Raw genomic sequence first — 17,044 nt, 5'->3', positions numbered from 1 at the left:
AAGTAACAAAAGAGGCTTGGTTGAACTTTTACGGGAACCTGCAAGTAATTTTGTTTGTAAGGATTTTTGAAGTTTCGAAATCCAATATATATAAGGTAGTTCAAATTCATTTTGGCTCTGTGGAATATTAAAAGTATTCAAAACTGACAGGTGATTTTGAAAAATTATTGAAAGAGTAGTATATGTATAAGTAGGATTACCACTTTAAAATCAAATCCAAGTTCTTCTAAAATGCAATTTATATAATGAGCCTTACAAACGAAGACAATGTTGTTACCTGCTTTGTCGGCAGGAACCAGTACGTACTGATCGTGTAATCTATCTAATTCTTTTTTTACTTCTGGTTTATTGAACACAGAAGGATAGATGGTTTTCAATTTGCCCCTCAAATCTTTTAATACGTGACTTTAACATGGATCTGATACATTTAATCCATTCTGACAAAGTGTCAATGTCTTCTTTTTCATATCTTGCCCATCGTCTGGCGTAATTTTCAACAGAATCCATAATATTTATGAAATTCCGACGCCAGTTGAAGGATCGGGGTTCCCTATATTTAGGACCTTTTAAAATAAGTGATCTAAGGTCCTCATTAAGAACTATATTTACGTCACCTGTAATAACGTGTCCAGCAGGACTATAGTTATAGGGCGAAGAAGAACATGAACACGAAAGAGGATTATTTTTCAGATAGTCGATATATAGGCCATGTAAAGTATTTTTGTAATTGAAAAGTTTGGAAGCAATGGTCGATGTATATTTGTAGGAAATACAAGGCGTATATATTGTTTTTATTATACACCGTCCGGACTAGTGTCAACTATTTTAAAACATATTTAATACTTTGATATGTATATTTTGCATTATTGTTGCCCTCATAAGACTTGGACATTAACCAAGTAAGGGCCTAAGGAGATCACTCTGGTCCCCCACGTTACAAAATGATTGAGAATCAGCATCACGAGGATGATCTGTGGGGAAACGGATTATCTGTAAAACTGTTCAAAACTTTGAAAAGTTAGTAAGGTAATGATGAGAGTAAGGCACTTCAAAGTTTTTTGATTTTGTTAAAGCACAGCTTCACCCCCCACCCCCCAACCCCCCACCCCAAGAAAAAAACAACAACAACAATATAACATAAAAAAATAACACTGAAAGACAAATTTTTATCAATTTAAAGAAATGTTTGAGTCAGTGCACTGGTATCTGGTTAAAACTTCTTTAACTAGCTTCTGAATGCCCGACTTTTCCAAAGCTTTGCCTTATATATATCCTTTGGCAAGTCCATTCAAGACTATTTGAAGTCTTCAATACGTTTTATTCAAATGGTCCTTAACCATTGCACCTGTAAATTCGTATGCAAAACTTTGACATACTGCTGTTGCCCTGCTCCCTTCCCTCCCCAGGGGACATGATTTGAAAAACCTTGAATCTACATCACCTGACTATACTTCTGTATTAATATGACTAATAATGACTCATTTATTTTTGAGGATATTTTTAAAGGTATTTCCTTTCTGAATTCTCATGGCAAACTTTGATCCTCTGTTGTGGACCTGCACTATCCCCAGCACTGGGGTCATGATTGGAACAAACTTGAATTTAAACTATCTGAAGATACTCCTGATATAATATGACTTATCATGGCTTTGTTTTTCTTGAAATGTTTAATGGCATATCTTATATATTCCATTGTAAAACTACGAACCCCTCTTGTGGCCCTTCCCAACCTCCGGGGATTTTGATATGAACAAACTGGATTCTACAGTATGCAATGAGGCTTTCATAAGTGATTATTTCTTGCCCAGTGGTTCTGAAAAAGAAGATTTTGCCAAATTTTCACGAATTCTTAATTATCTCCCATTGAAAAAGGGCGTATCACTTCCCATGAAAAAGCAAGAATCAACTTCCCCAAAGAATGCTTTGTGGCAAGTGTGGTAAAAATTGGCCCAGTGGTTCTTGAGAAGAAGTCGAAAGTGTGAAAAATTTACAGACAACGGACGACAGACGGACGCCGGACACTCTTTGATCAGAAAATTTTACTTGAGCCTTCGGCTTAGGTGAGCTAAACATGATGTAAATACATATAAAAATATAAAAAAAAAAATACGTAACAAAATTAAATGAATGGTGTCATCGCACTCACCTGTTGATATTTTTCTACTAATATCGAGGAAAACTTCTTACCAGGAATGATGTTCTTACAGTCCAGTTGACGAAATGAGTAGGGCATGTTTTCTCAATGCCATTCTGTGTGTACGAAATCTCCGCATTCGTGCTTACATTCTGTTTGTCTTGTAAGGATTTTGCGTTATGCAGATATACAAAAAAATCACAAATAAGCTGATTTTCAGAATAATTGGAATAGTACACAAATGTTCTGATCAGCTTATAACCACACCCTTTTTGCCTTTGGAATGCTGTCTACAATGAGAAAAACAATGAAAGAAAAAACAAGATGTGTTTGTGAAATACTGATGCCCCCGTATGGTAACATAGCAAAGATTAATAGAAATCCTCACGGTCAAGGTCATTGGTGTCCAATGAAAGGTCTTGCCACAAAAAAATACATACATAAAGTATGGAAGCCCTAGACTTAATCCCTCAGAAGTTACGGCAAAGGTTAAAAAAATTAAAATGTCTTCAACGTTCACTTCAAGGTCAAAAGCCCTGTTATCAATTGAAATGTATTGTTACAAGGATTTAGTATGTAGAGTATGAAAGCACTAGCCCAAACCCTTTAAAAGTAATGATCAAGGTTTGCTTTTTAAAGGTAGGTCTAACTCCAAGGTCAAGGTCCATGGGTCAAAGTTCTTGGTATGCAATGGAGGGTCTTTTCACAAGGATTACATAAGTGAAGTATGAAATCACTTGCCCTTAGCTTTCAAAAGTAAAGACCAAGGTTAAAGTTTTTTCTTAAGTAAGGAGATCTCCAAGTGAAGGTCAATAGGTCAAGGCCATTGGTATCCAATGAAATGTCTTGCTACATAAAATATATATAAAAAGTAGGAAAACCCTAGCCCTAACTGTTAAGAAGTTATATGGCCAAGTTTAAAAATTTAAAATGTAGGTCAAACTCCAACGTCAAGGTCAAGGGTTCAAAGTTCTTGTTATCAATTGAAAGGTCGTAACACAAAGATTAAATGTGTAAAGTGTGAATGTACTAGCCCTAACCCTTTAAAAATTATGGTCAAAGTTTGCTTTTTTAAAAGAAGGTCAAACTCCAAGGACAATGTCAAAGGTCTTGGTCTCCAATTAAGGGTCTTTTCACAAGAATTACAGATGTGAAGTATGAAAGCCCTAGCCCTTACCGTTCAAAAGTTATGGCCATAGTTACAGTTTTTCAAAAGTAATGAAATCTCCAAGGTCAAGTTTGTTGCTATCCAATGAAAGGTTTTTCAACAAAAAATACATATGTGAAGTATAAATGTCTTGATATCTACTGTTCAAAAGATATGACCAAAGTAAAAGTTTGAAATTTTTGTGTAAAAGTGCGTCAAACCAAGGTCAAGAGGTCTAATTTGGTAATACCCAAAGAAAGGTCTTGTCACAAGGAATACACAAGTGAAATATGAAAGTCATAGCTCCACTAAATCAAAAATTATGAGCAAGGCTAAAGTTTTTGTGGACAAACAGACAGACAGGGAGACAGACAGCTAGAAAGACTGACAGACACCTAGACAGTCAGACGGACACGACAAAAACTATATAAACACAAAACTTCGTTTACGGGTGCATAAATATAACATAAAAGCCAATTATGTGAGATATATTTTTTTAAGATTATAAGAACCTGGCATTTTTGTGACCAAAATAAAATAAATATAATAAGAAAATAATTTTAAAAAATATTTAGACAAGCCCTTCTTTTCATACATTTAGATGTCACCTGCGGTCAGTTCACCTTACTTGATAACAAAGTCAATGCATTGCCCAACTTTGATTATTTAGCCAGCTTCCTTTAAAATTTGAAAATAACATTTGAAGTTTATTAGAAATTGCAGTAGAAAAAATGTCCTTAAATATTAGGCAGACTCCGTAGAATTGATTTATTATTAAAGTGGCAATCATAACTTATCAAGCTTATATACAGGTAATTCCTTAAATGCTTTCAATATTTATATTTTTTAAAAAATGGATTAAAGAAAACATTAGCTTTTCCATGTAATAAAGATTTAAAAAGCAAGTGTCAAAATATGAAACAGACACTTTTAAAAAAAATGATGAAGTTTTCTGCAACTCAAATGTAAAGGAATATCTTGTCAAGAGATAGGTTATATTATAATAATTACTATTAAAACAATCAAAATCCTTTTCAATTTTATTAAATATTAGAAGTAAAAAATCTCACACTATCATATCGAGGCGAGAAAGCATAACGGACTTCGTACTCCATATTGCCTACATGACGAAAATCAGACAATGCAACGTCAATTGATATTTTCGCCAGGGGTTTTCACGAAAATTACTAGGTTTTCGTAATAGCCTCTTGAAGGATTGAGAGTTATCCTGAGAGACGCCATGGAGCCAATATAAAGGAAAGATGAATTTGTTGTGTTGAGTGGTCCAATATTCATCGCAACACTTGCACACATATCTGAAAATAATTTCCTACTTATTTAATCTCTGAAAATCATGATCGACATCTACATTCCATAGGTTGATTCAAATTTGCTTAATTTATGACTTACTGACTACAAGAAATTACAGTAAAACATAAAACATAAAAACATAACATATTGTAATTGAGGACTCCAAAGTCAGAAGGTCTGCGCCAAATCCCGGATGGTTTGACACGCCAAAATACAATACGGCGGGAAAATTAACGTTCATAACGTCACATTTCTACTGCGCAAAATTGCAATGCCACGCCAGGCCAATGCTCAATGGTTTTAAATAAATACAATGAAATAAATGGAGAGAGCGAACAGTATCCAAGCTCAAAAGTCCAATCCAATCCAAACAGTACAATGAGGAAAGAAAACACTGACCTCCTAAACATCAGACGTACGATCAGGTCCCATGGAGAAGTGAGCATCCTCCACCCATAGCGACCGGTCACACCCACTGTCTGCTCCTTGTCATGGTCGGAAAATTACAGAAAAAGCCGTAGACAATTCAATTTTTAAATAAAGGTCTAACAATTGTATGTTGTATGAAAAAAATGATAGGTTGTATTTGCTAACGATGTCTTTGTATCGACCATAGAACATACGAAATGATGACTATAAAGGAGACTCTTGACAATCATGTTTTTTCAACTTACCTGACATAGTTCATTTAAAAAAATCATACGTAGAGCATGTTCTTGCGTATCGAATCGACTTAGAAATATAAACCCCATATGCAAGTGATAAGGGTATGTTGCTGCATAAGAAAGGGAAGATGGCGATTGAAAAGTTAAAAATCATCACCATTTATCATCATTAGATTACGATGAAGGATATGAAGATAACGAACAATTTTCAGTATTAAAGTCCATAAACAGCACAAAAAAGGGGCAGAGAAAACACAGACCTAAAATAAAATCAGCGTTTGGACCAGATTCCATGGAGGAGTGACCATCCCCTGCCAACCGGTCACACCCGCTGTGTGCTCCTTGTCATGATCAGGAAATAACGGAAAAATCCGTCGTCAAGTCAGTGTATAAATAATGGATTAACAATTACTATGAAAATCGTCAGCATTTTACTCAATGATAAATTGTATTTGCTCACAAGGTAATTGTATCGACCATGTAACTGACGAATTGATGCTTTTAAACAAGACACTACTGATATTCTTGCTTCATCAACTTTTTTATCAAACATTTACCTCGTTTTGGAAATTGTTTATACATGCTCTTGTGTATCGAATCAACTAAGATATGTTAACTCCGTATGCAGCTGACGAAGGTATATTGCTGCATAAGTTAGGGAAGATGACGATTAAAAAATTGGTCATTAGATTACCACTTACGTCTATTTCAAGTAAAATATCCAAGTATGAAACAAATGTGTCAGACTCTATGGTATCTTTTATATCACCAGGATATATCGTATCAACATTAGAATAGAAGTTAATATTGTTAATTGACAATACGATATAAATTATCTAAATGTCGAGTTTAAGGCCACAGCAAGTGTTTTCTTTTTACGCATAAGATTTTGCATAAATATTGCTCTATATTAATACAAAATAGGTCTCCTAATAACGGAGCGCAATTGGTATCCATGGGATTTCCAATAGACTGTTGAGTGCAAAGCTATCCCATAAGCAGTTGAACAGTGTGTAAGGACTAACCCTTACTAATCCAATAGTGTGCAAGGACTTATCCTTATCAGTCGAATGGTGTACAACGACTTGCCCAAATATCCCAGTTGGGTGCAACCAAAATGTAAATTATGGGCTCTTGAGATATCGTCAAAGGCGCCGAGATTACTATGACGTCGTAAAAAGTTTATTGTTTCTCAGAATTATCCGACTTTGGCTGGTCAGAACATCGCAGTTTAGGGCATCGCGACTAAATAGGAAACGAGCCATCAGACTTTGGCTTCCGTACCAACACTGAACCATCTGACCTTGGTGTGTCACATATATGTTGTTTTTTTAGTGCTCTATATCTATGAATTACCCCTGTGTGAGTCTGCCGTGGTAAAGTTTGCGATGAGTGTTGTTGAGTAGTCAGTAGTGGTCAGACTTTGTGCTGCTATTAAGTTTAGAAAGCCTCCAAGTTCTAAAAATATTAGAAGAACAGCTTTTATATAACACCTGTGATATAAGGAATACCACACATCACAATTTACAATTATATACGAATAAGAATTAAGATGTTGCAAAGATGATCATAATCGCAAATTCTTGCTTCTTGGGCCTATCCGGTAGAGCTCGGAAGTCAAAAGTTTTATACAAAATGGAATCCCTTAATTCCTACATGTATTCATTCAGATGGTGGATAAACAGAATTGAGTGTCCTTTTTAGTAGATTTTAGACATAATATCTTCGTATTTAATGAAGTTAGTTCCAGACTCTATACATAAGAGCTCTCCAATATCCATACTGTTATTTTAATGTGTATGAAAAGGGGGTACTCTGTGGATGCTCTAAGTAACACATATGAGGTTGTTTTCCGCTTGATGGTACGACCCGAGAATTTTAGATTAAGATGGTCCAGTTTAGGTTCATTTTTTTCTTTTGAGTCTATCGTGTGTTGCTTGTTTTTATTTGAGTTAATGAAAATATTGAATAATAATTTGAGTTAACGAACCAAAATTGTTTTGATAATATCATGCTACACAGTTCATGTAAGTACTAGTAATATCTATGAAAACTTCCTTCGTACAATATCTACATACTTCTTGCATGGAACTAAATGATTCGTGGGAAATGAATAACTAGATGCATGTTGCCTAAGTCATCAACCGGTACGGAAATCAATAAGCTCGTTATGTATAAATTATCCAACGGTTTCAACCTTCGTTAATGTTCCTGCCATACCTCAAAATCTAGACAGTGATTCCTTATATTTACATTAACAAAAAAATGTAAATATGAAAAAAGGCTACCAGTGCTTTATAGTAGTTTTTCCCCCTAAGCCTGCTTTCCCCCGGAAATCGTACTCTGGAGAAGGATTTCCCCCTGAGGGGAAATCTTACACTCGAGCCAAATTTCCCCCTTTTTCGTTCCCAGAGTAGCATTTCACCCTTGTTATAATCAATATAAACTAATGCCGCAACATTTTTGCAAAAAAAAAAAAAAGATCAATTTAGCGACAAACTGATTTTTAAAAAGGTAGATGAGTGTTTTTTCAACATATTTTGTAAGAATTTTCTAAACATATATATCATGGAATCTCAACCAAAATATATAGATTTCAAAAGATATGTGAATATACTAGAAAATGATTAAACAAACAATTAATGGATGTATGGATTGTGTAAACTATTAAAATACATTCTTGAAAATAAGAAAAAATAATACACTTTTTTTTAATTTTATTAAGAAACATGTTGAACTGTAAAGTTGCAAATTGATTTTTTTGCCAAATTATTTCATTTTGGCTTGTTCATACATTAAGTTGTTTCACTAGAGAAATATAACTTCTAACTTGCGAAAGGCATCTAATTTAGACAACATTTCTGAATTTTGATAGGAAAAGTTTGTTTGTTATTTATCCTTATGGATTGTCAAACATGTATTTGACATGTTCTATTTCCATTGTACAATACATGTTAAACAAGTATTCTTAGAGTATTGTGTTAGCAATACTTGTCCCCTACCGGCAAATGAAATCTAGTTAAATCTATTTAAAAATATTCCGTAAAAATTCAATGAAGAGGAACGAAGTTCAAATTTGTAATTCACTCACTAAAAAATTGCTCAATATCTCAAATCATGTAGAAAAAAATTTTAAAAATCTGTTAAAAATTGAAAAGGTCGTAATTCCTTAAAAAATTGAAGCAAAGCAAAACGCAAACTTTAACTCATCAAGTTTTACTCCTATACCAAAAATCATCTCAATGTCATCAAGCATTTCGAAAAATTGCGGAAAACCATTTGGGACACACAGACAGACAGAGGGACAGCAAGATATAAAGACGGACGGGCTGACAGAGGCAGAGGAAATTAATAGTCTTCTACAGTTTCATCAATCTAAGAGTTTGGCGATTAAGCCAAGAAAAATCGGATTGATGTTCATTTTCGAATACGCATGTCAGCACATCTGTTTACCATTTTGTAGAAGGGTTCGTATACTCGCTACACTAACATCTAACAACATCCCATAGAAGGTCAAGTCAAACGTCAAATTCGGAACATCTCTAGATTTATTCGCTTCAACAATATACGATGATTTTGCCGGCGACGATTTGATTGGTTGATAGAATTTGACATTTAACGTGACCCTCTATGCTACTCTAGAGCCACTTTTCTTGTTGGAAATTACTCTCTAGAGTCAGTTTTCCGGGGGTAATGAATTTACGGGGGAAAGCCTACTTTATGAGACCGGAAAATAGATATGAAATTATGCATGAGGTATTTCATATTCATTTCCATAGTCCATTGATATGGTAAAATAAGTTCTCTCCCCGAAGAGAGATTAACAATGCCGTTTTAGCATTTTATAAATAAATATTTAATCACAGATTGACATTTGAGAAGGTTTATTTATGTCCCTAGCCATTATATTTTCAGTGTTTGTGTCAGAACGTGAAACATTTTAATCTTGTATCAGAAAACGATGAAATGTCTTAATTCCGTAGAACCGTTATATTTATTCATTATTTATTCATTCAACTCTATTTTCAAGAGCAATGAAATTGATTCCCGAGATATTTTACCATTCTTTGAAAAACATTTAACGTCAGTGTAGTGTATTGTTTAAAACAATAGTCTAAAGTTATCAGATGTGAACTATTCCTTTAAATTAACGAATTTGTTTTTTGAAAAAATTAAAAAGGTCGGACTCGCATTGCCTAGTTTAAAAAAACAATATGTGTTTGTGAAACACATATCCCTAGTTTGACATTTTTAGGCGAAGGTTGAAGTTTCTCAATTGCAAGTCAAACTCCAGCGCAGAGTCAAGGGATAAAAAATAAGTTACCCAAAGAAAGCGCTTGCCTCCATGAATATTCTTGTAAAATATGATAGCCCAAGCACTAATTTTTTAAAAAGTTTTTTTTTAAATGTGGGTCAAACTCCAAAGTAACGGTCAAGAGTCCAATAAAAGGTTCCATACCAATTGCCTTGTCATTAGAAATACACATTTTAAAAACCTAGTACCAACTGATCAAAACTTAATGCCAAGGTAAAATTTTTTTTAAAGTACGTGACACTCCATGGTCACGATCAAAACGTCAATCATGCTGGTATCCAAAAGAAGGGTTGCCACATGGGATACACATGTGATATATGATGCCCCAAATACTAACTGTACTAAAATTATATCTAAGGTGAAAGTTTCCCTAAACGTTGGTCAATCTCGAAGGTGAATGTCAAACGTTTAAAAATATTTATATCCATGGAAAGACTTTAAAATTATGAATATACTTGTGAAAAATGAAAGCCCTAGAACCAACTGTCTAATAGTTATGATAAGGTTAAATTTGGATAAATTCTTGCAAACTTGGGTCAAACTCCAAGGTCAAGAGGTCATATATATATTGGTAGTCATAGAAAGGTCTTGTCACATGAAATACACATTTGAAATATGAGATCAATAAATTCAAACATTCAAAAGTTATCGGTAATGTTTAAGTTTTGCGGACATACAGATAAACAGACAGACAGACAGACACACGGCCTCGCCCAACACGGATACGAAGCCGAGAAAAAAACTTGAACTTAACACGAACTTAACGAAAAACATTTTATAAACAGACATTAACTTGTTTTAAATGCAACATAATTATATTTCCTGATAATAATTGTGAATAACCATGGCGGCTAAGAAACGGTTTGCGTTGGTACTTGTCTTATCACTTGTTTTGATATTTTATAACTTTGCCTCGCCCAACACGGATTTCTATTTCACACCCTGTATTACTCCTTGTTAGGTCCTTAATTGACTGTGAAACTTAAATTATTTGTTATTAATTTTTTTTATCTTGACGTGTAAAACCGCTCATACTTAGATGCCCGTTATCAAAGTTCATTATGACTTCATGATAAAACATCAGTAATTTCATTCGGGAAAATGGATTTTTTGTACACATATTTCAGTTATATAATGCAATTTAAAATATATAGTTAAGGAAATAAAATTATGTTGCATTTAATCTAGTTTATGTCTGTTTATAGAATGTTTTTCTTCATGTTCACGTTCTTTTTCTGTAGTATTCCTTCGGAATTTGCAGAAAGAAAAAAAGTAAAATTGGGGGGTTTATTTTTGGCACATTTTCTAATGTTTATACGCTTAAGGCGGTACACTGGTATTTTCGGTTCTCTAACACCTACAGCAAATTAGTGAACCAAATTACCAGTGTACCACCATAAGCAAACACGTAGAAACTGTGCCGAAAATAAAACCCGTAGCAAAAAAAAAAGAAATGGAAAAGTATCACTCAATCTAAGTTAAATTTATATTTAACAAATGCTAATAAATCGAAAATTATTATTCTTATTTGTTTATTATTCAATTGAAATAAAAAAAAAAAAACAGGGGTTAAAATGCTGAAAACTCAACAAATCAACATTTTCAAAAATCATGATCATTTTATATTATATTTCATTGCAGCACACTTTAACTTTTCAAGAATGAGAAATAATATTCATATTCAAGTTTACATTATTATGAAACAGTAATCACATTACATGGATATATATGATAATCAAATACATCCTAAACGTTAGGTAAAAAAATATCCATATATTTTTTTACCCACTTCCTTGAATTTGATTTTTATAATGTTTGATTCCTATTTCATCATTACTTTTTTTTAACAATCCAAATTTTCTTTTCCTTTGTACACGATATATTTTTAAGAGGAAATACAAATCTAAATTAACTTACCATAGTTAAGAAGAAGTTGGCAACGGAAGAGATAGATTGATAGCCACCGCATTTTTAATGTCCCAAGAGTTTCAAGGAATACATGTACTTCGTTTGTGAAAGAAACTTGCAAAATGAATCGAAAGCACAGTTTTCTAAATCAATCAACCAACCAACTGCAAGAAATTCGATTCTTGTCATTACTTTGAATAGTTCAAATATTAATGCTCTTAGATACTTTGGCATTTTATGCTTCCATTTTGAGTTTGAATTTTCGGTTTGTTTAACATGTTATTCATCAGAAGAATGATAAAGACTTAAATCTATACTTATGGACTTTAAGAAAAAATCATACGATGTTTTCTTAAAAAAACTGTTTGAAAAAAATTTTTATTTTTCATTAAAATTTGATCCAGAACCTCAATAATTTTAGGAAAAGAAATGTGGCCTCATGTTTCGTTTATGATCTAAAAAATAGACAATACAGCAATAGTATAATATATATGTAAAAAAATAATATATTCAAGATTGAAGGATTATTTTATTTCTCACTATAACTAATAACACTATCCATAAACAACTTTCGACGAACAAAATAATCTATATTAGTTGTCTTAAAAAAGATGTGAATCTTTTTTAGATGCATAGGAACGAAATGGGGCAGGTACTGTAAGTGCATCCGAACTAAACCAACTGATAAACACACAAGCAAAACTGATGAATAGTCTTACATAACGACGGGCAGACAAACTAAATGTAAGCAGGACTTTATGCTATATCTGTACTAAATAACTACAATTGAGTAGTGTAAATCGTATCAAAATTGATTAATACAAAAAATTGAGAACTGCCAATTGTCTTTTTTTGTTAAAAATTAAATTAAGTCAACTAATTTGAAAATAAATTAAAATTTTAGAATTAAAAAAAAAAGGAATTGAAAATAATTTTAATTTCAAAAGGAGATTTCAGAAAAACGCAAAGTGTTAGAGGACAATAGAGGTCTAATAAGAATAAACACACCGTGAGGGTTTACTTGTTTATTACATCTTAGTTGAGTGAGCCCTTAAAATGAAAATATAAATTTAAATACATGTACATCTGTTAAGCAAAGTATTATATACAAGCATAAACAAACATACATCACTTGAAATATAATGCTATGACATAATGTGCAACATTATGCTTTCATTCATGATAAAATTTTACAGTAATGCACTCTGAATAAAGGACTACTATTTATTTCAGCTGAACAGATTTATAGGGCTTTACAGATAAAACAAAAATAGAAGTAAAAATAGATTTCGAGATTAAGGTTTATAGATAAAAAATATTTGTCAAACATACTTAATAACCATACCTTCATTAACAAATTCTAAATAATAAGAATACTTAACATATATAATACATGTTCTTACCAAAGACAATGTATCTGGCGACCTTTAAATGTACTGAATCAGAATTACGTGTAAATTACATCAAATGAAAACCAGCACCTGTTGCTATCAAAATAATTAAAGCTAAACAGGTTTAAGTGCTTCCTACACATTTATAAGTAATTTTTTAACATTCAGATTATTTAACACTAATGAGACTTAAAGCAATCAAAATTATTAACTTATTCTAATCTTAAATTCTAGATAAACTTTATATTTACTTTAAATGTTAAATGCTATTAGGACCAAGGTCTGGGTAGACACTACCAAACTGGACAAAACACAACACAACCACATGGTCAGGTAAACATTGAAATCACATTAAATCATAATCAAAAGCATTCAATATTTTGATAAATATCAGTAACGTGACATTACTACATTAATGTTAATTAATACCGAATTTTATGACAGAGGAATTATTAATAAAACATATAATAGTGAGTTACATGTATGCTGCTCTTAATAAAAAGAAAAGTAAGGGTTATGCCAGGTGCCAGATTAACAATCTATCTGAAACTCTGACCGGAGTAATTTTGTATCTTTTTTTCATCGTTTATTTTTTTATTTTCTCTAACATTTTCTTTAACAGTAGCTGAAGGGAGTAGATGACCCTTAAGTCATGTCAAACAACTCTAAAACTGAAAAAAACAACCCTTCATCATACAGAAAACGAGTGAAATCGGGAGTGGATCCGATGGCACGTACCTCAATAAATTTGTGATTCATCATTTGACGGAAGCCGACGGAGGAATGTGCATCTGTCTGGCTGCCAATACAATGGGCTTTAGTTGGCGGAGTGCACATCTTATTGTTCAATCGAGTAAGTATCAATCTAATATAGAAAGTACAAATCAAGTGTATTCTGTAAGTACAAATCTAATCTAATCTAGTGCGTACAAACCTTATTGTTCACTCTAGTAAAGTATGAAGCTTTTGAGGTCTACTTAATATGAAAATCCAGCTGAATTTTAGAATATGAATTCTGAGCTGTTTTCATATTTAACAAATTTGTTGACACCGTCCTTTATTCTATTTTTAGATCACCCTCAGAACCAATATGCCTACACGATTGACCGCAGTAACCTGAATATTCATCTGGTTGTCGGTATGTATCAGGTGGAATCCTTCTCGTTGTTAGTATCATCGCGTTCCTTTTCTTCCAGCGCAAACGACGGGCGCAGTACCACCAGGGGTCAGTTGTGAATTGTGCTCATTTCAAAAGAGTTCCTAAGCAGGACGCTGAGCCCTATCTGGGGGTCCCTCACACAAATGATGTCAAAACAAACATTCATGTGAACCCCATGCATGGACCACAACACAAAAACTTGTATGCGGGTGTGCCTAGCCCCCATCTTATAGTGTCGAGTCGTGAGATGCTATCTAAAAATAGTCAGAGTATAGACTTTTACACAGACATTTCGTCCGTTTCACAGAGTCATCATAATCCGCATCATCACATGCAGCAGTATTCCTATAACGGACCCTGAACACACAGTCAGGAGTTCTAAAAATACCCCACTTCCTTCGTTTGACTACAAACAACTCACAGGATCTTGTATTCCGTGTGGAACAATGAGTCATTCTGATTGGTCCCGAAAAGCATTGCAGTCATGAAAGTATACCTGTGATTGGATAAAACATTTCATTGATACAAAGAAACCTGTGATACAAACTTCAAGTCACTGACCAACTGGTGCTGTTACTCAGGTTTGTTTGGGTGGAAATAATTGGTATGACAATGGGCACAAATTGTGCTACGTGAAAACTACCCAACTGATATGTGAAATTGACACAAAAAACCTATATGACACAATACTATGCTTGATACTGCATTCTGTGATAAAAGATAGGGCCATTAAAGGAGAAAGTTTACCAAAGATTCCCACTGTCTTGGTGTAGACCTGAGAAAAATAAAACACTTCAGACATTGCATTTTTCTATGAAGCAAGTGAATAACTTCAATGAGATGTCCAATCAAGCATTGTGCCAGTCTGAGAGTAAAAGGAGAGTGAATGGAGACTTTATAAGTCGTGTTTGTTGTATGTATGGATAATTGATCAACTGTCTAATTGCTGTATGTGTCGATACTTGTTAGGCTGTATAGATAATATTTTGTATATATGGATACTTTGGATACTTGATTGTCAGTTTTGCAAGAGGTATAAATGGATACTTGAGAGTCAGTTCAAATGTTGTATATGTGTGTTCTGGAATGTGCAAGGTATTACATGTTATGTTAAAGAATAACTGTCCATAAATAAGGATTTTTACCTGTAGGAGTGCAATCTGTATTCATAATGATCTTGTGAGTGTATGGGAAATTGTTTCTTTGTAGATATTCTACAAACTGATCGTAGTTAAATTAATCTTGTAATGAGACAGAACTGCGACCCTACACACAATATATACAGTACACAGGTGTTTTAAGTGCTCTTTTTATACACCTCACAAATCCACACACCTGTAATTCTACTCTTCGTTTACAATTTACAAGCCTTCTATATTACATGTTTGCATCTAGACAAATCTTGTTTCTTTGTATAATGCCTGGAATTTCTGTTTTTAAATAACAAGGGATTTTTGTTTCTTTAGAATGGGATCATTCGGGGAAATTTTGACCTGAAGCCGTGATATATGATGACATTTCATCTGTACCTTGATACCTGTTTTACCATTATCAATTGTTCCTTTTGAGTTTAGATTTTACAAGAAAATCCCAGCTGACTTAAGACGTCATGTTTTATTAAAATTCTTGTCAGTTATGAGGGCTGTAAATTTTGTTTTGGACAAATTAACTCTGGACATGGTTTTTATTGAGAAATGATTTTTGCAGCTTTCTATTTTTATGTTTTAAAAATACAAAGGAATTGTTCAATTTATTTCAATTTCATACTGTACAACACCTTGTTTTAATTATGAATTCTTAAATCATCAAATAAGGGCACCAATACTACATATTTTTCATAACTTTCAAAATGATGTAAACAGAATTGGTAATTTTTGGCAATCCTTCCTTTTCCAAAATGTATGTAAAATTTAAATAATTTAATTACTCAAACTAAAATGAAAATATGTGTACTTCTGGATATAAAATAATCTACTTTGAAAAAAAGGCAGCAAAAATATCCTCAGTTCTGTCATAAGAAAAATTTCTCCAAAATGTAGCAACATGTTGCTGGTGGCTTTAAATTTTTATCAAATTATTTGAGATTTTAAATATTTCCCATTTCTTTAAGCCCAGGAAGGGTAAAGTATGTTTTTTTTACAACATTATTTTGTTTTGATAATTGTTTTGTTAATGTATTACATTTCTGTTAAAGCATTATGTGTGGAAAGAGGGACAACTCTTGCAAAATGTTTCTTTTTTTTTGAACAGGGTAAAAATTGTTCATAATATGTTGTACACAAGTGTACCAGTAAACTATATTAAAAAATATAAATTATTGAAGTATTTTTTTCTTTGTTTATTTAAATTTTCAGATACAGTATAATTTGAATAGTATTTGTGATAATTATTCCTGGCCGGTATTAAGATAATTTTTGAAACGTACAAGTAAAATTATTTTTATCAAATGTTCTTTGCTTTTAGTAATAATATCGTTTATGAGACATGTGTCAATTTTTTGTGCAAAGGACACTGAAACACCACCATGATTGAGTGTGCAAACATTAAACAAACTTTGTACAATACCAGCTAGTACATTTTGTCAATTCAATAATTATGACATTGAAACAAGTTACAGTTACCATTTACTCAGTACTTTACAGTTGGAGACTGCCTCTATTAGATTGTTATTTCTCAGAGTGTTTGCAATGAAACTCAAAATATCTAAAGTAATTTTGGGGTCAACAAGTTAAAACTATAATTGTACATAATCATAATCAAATTTTCTGAAATAGGTACAAGTTATTAATTATGACACCTACTAGCAGATACTGTGTCATCCACAAGAAGTGTAAAAGCCCTAACATTGATATATCTGCATTTCCTATATTCACTGACACTAAACTCCCTCCAACAAGATCAAATTCAAACTTAACCTCCTATCTGAAATTACCCTTAATTGATAATTAAATTTACCAATAAAACACTTTCACTTCTCCTGAAAGTTCCAGACGTAATATTTCTTTCCATTTCCT

The 17,044-nt window shown here is 32.8% G+C and overlaps 2 long non-coding RNA genes across 2 annotated transcripts; one reads left to right on the top strand and one right to left on the bottom strand.

Moving 5' to 3' along the window:
• Nucleotides 1-2,241: 2,241 nt before the first annotated feature.
• Nucleotides 2,242-11,524, bottom strand: LOC134278639 (uncharacterized). Its single transcript, XR_009994485.1, has 4 exons — nt 11,490-11,524; nt 6,614-6,715; nt 4,352-4,597; nt 2,242-2,424 (listed from the first exon to the last, which is right to left on the bottom strand). It is a non-coding gene; the product is annotated as an uncharacterized LOC134278639 (long non-coding RNA).
• A 1,391-nt stretch (nt 11,525-12,915) lies between these two features.
• Nucleotides 12,916-16,339, top strand: LOC134278638 (uncharacterized). The gene is made up of 3 exons (XR_009994484.1): nt 12,916-13,724; nt 13,944-15,018; nt 15,064-16,339. It is a non-coding gene; the product is annotated as an uncharacterized LOC134278638 (long non-coding RNA).
• The last annotated feature ends 705 nt before the right edge of the window (nt 16,340-17,044 follow it).

Source organism: Saccostrea cucullata, unplaced genomic scaffold (assembly GCF_032062105.1).
Source record: "Saccostrea cucullata isolate Sc308-1 unplaced genomic scaffold, CSIRO_AGI_Scuc_v1 ctg6352, whole genome shotgun sequence".
In the NCBI taxonomy this organism is placed as follows: Eukaryota; Metazoa; Mollusca; class Bivalvia; order Ostreida; family Ostreidae; genus Saccostrea; species Saccostrea cuccullata.
The sequence above is the reverse complement of the archived record's forward strand: the minus strand, read 5'-3'. Positions and strand labels throughout refer to the sequence as shown.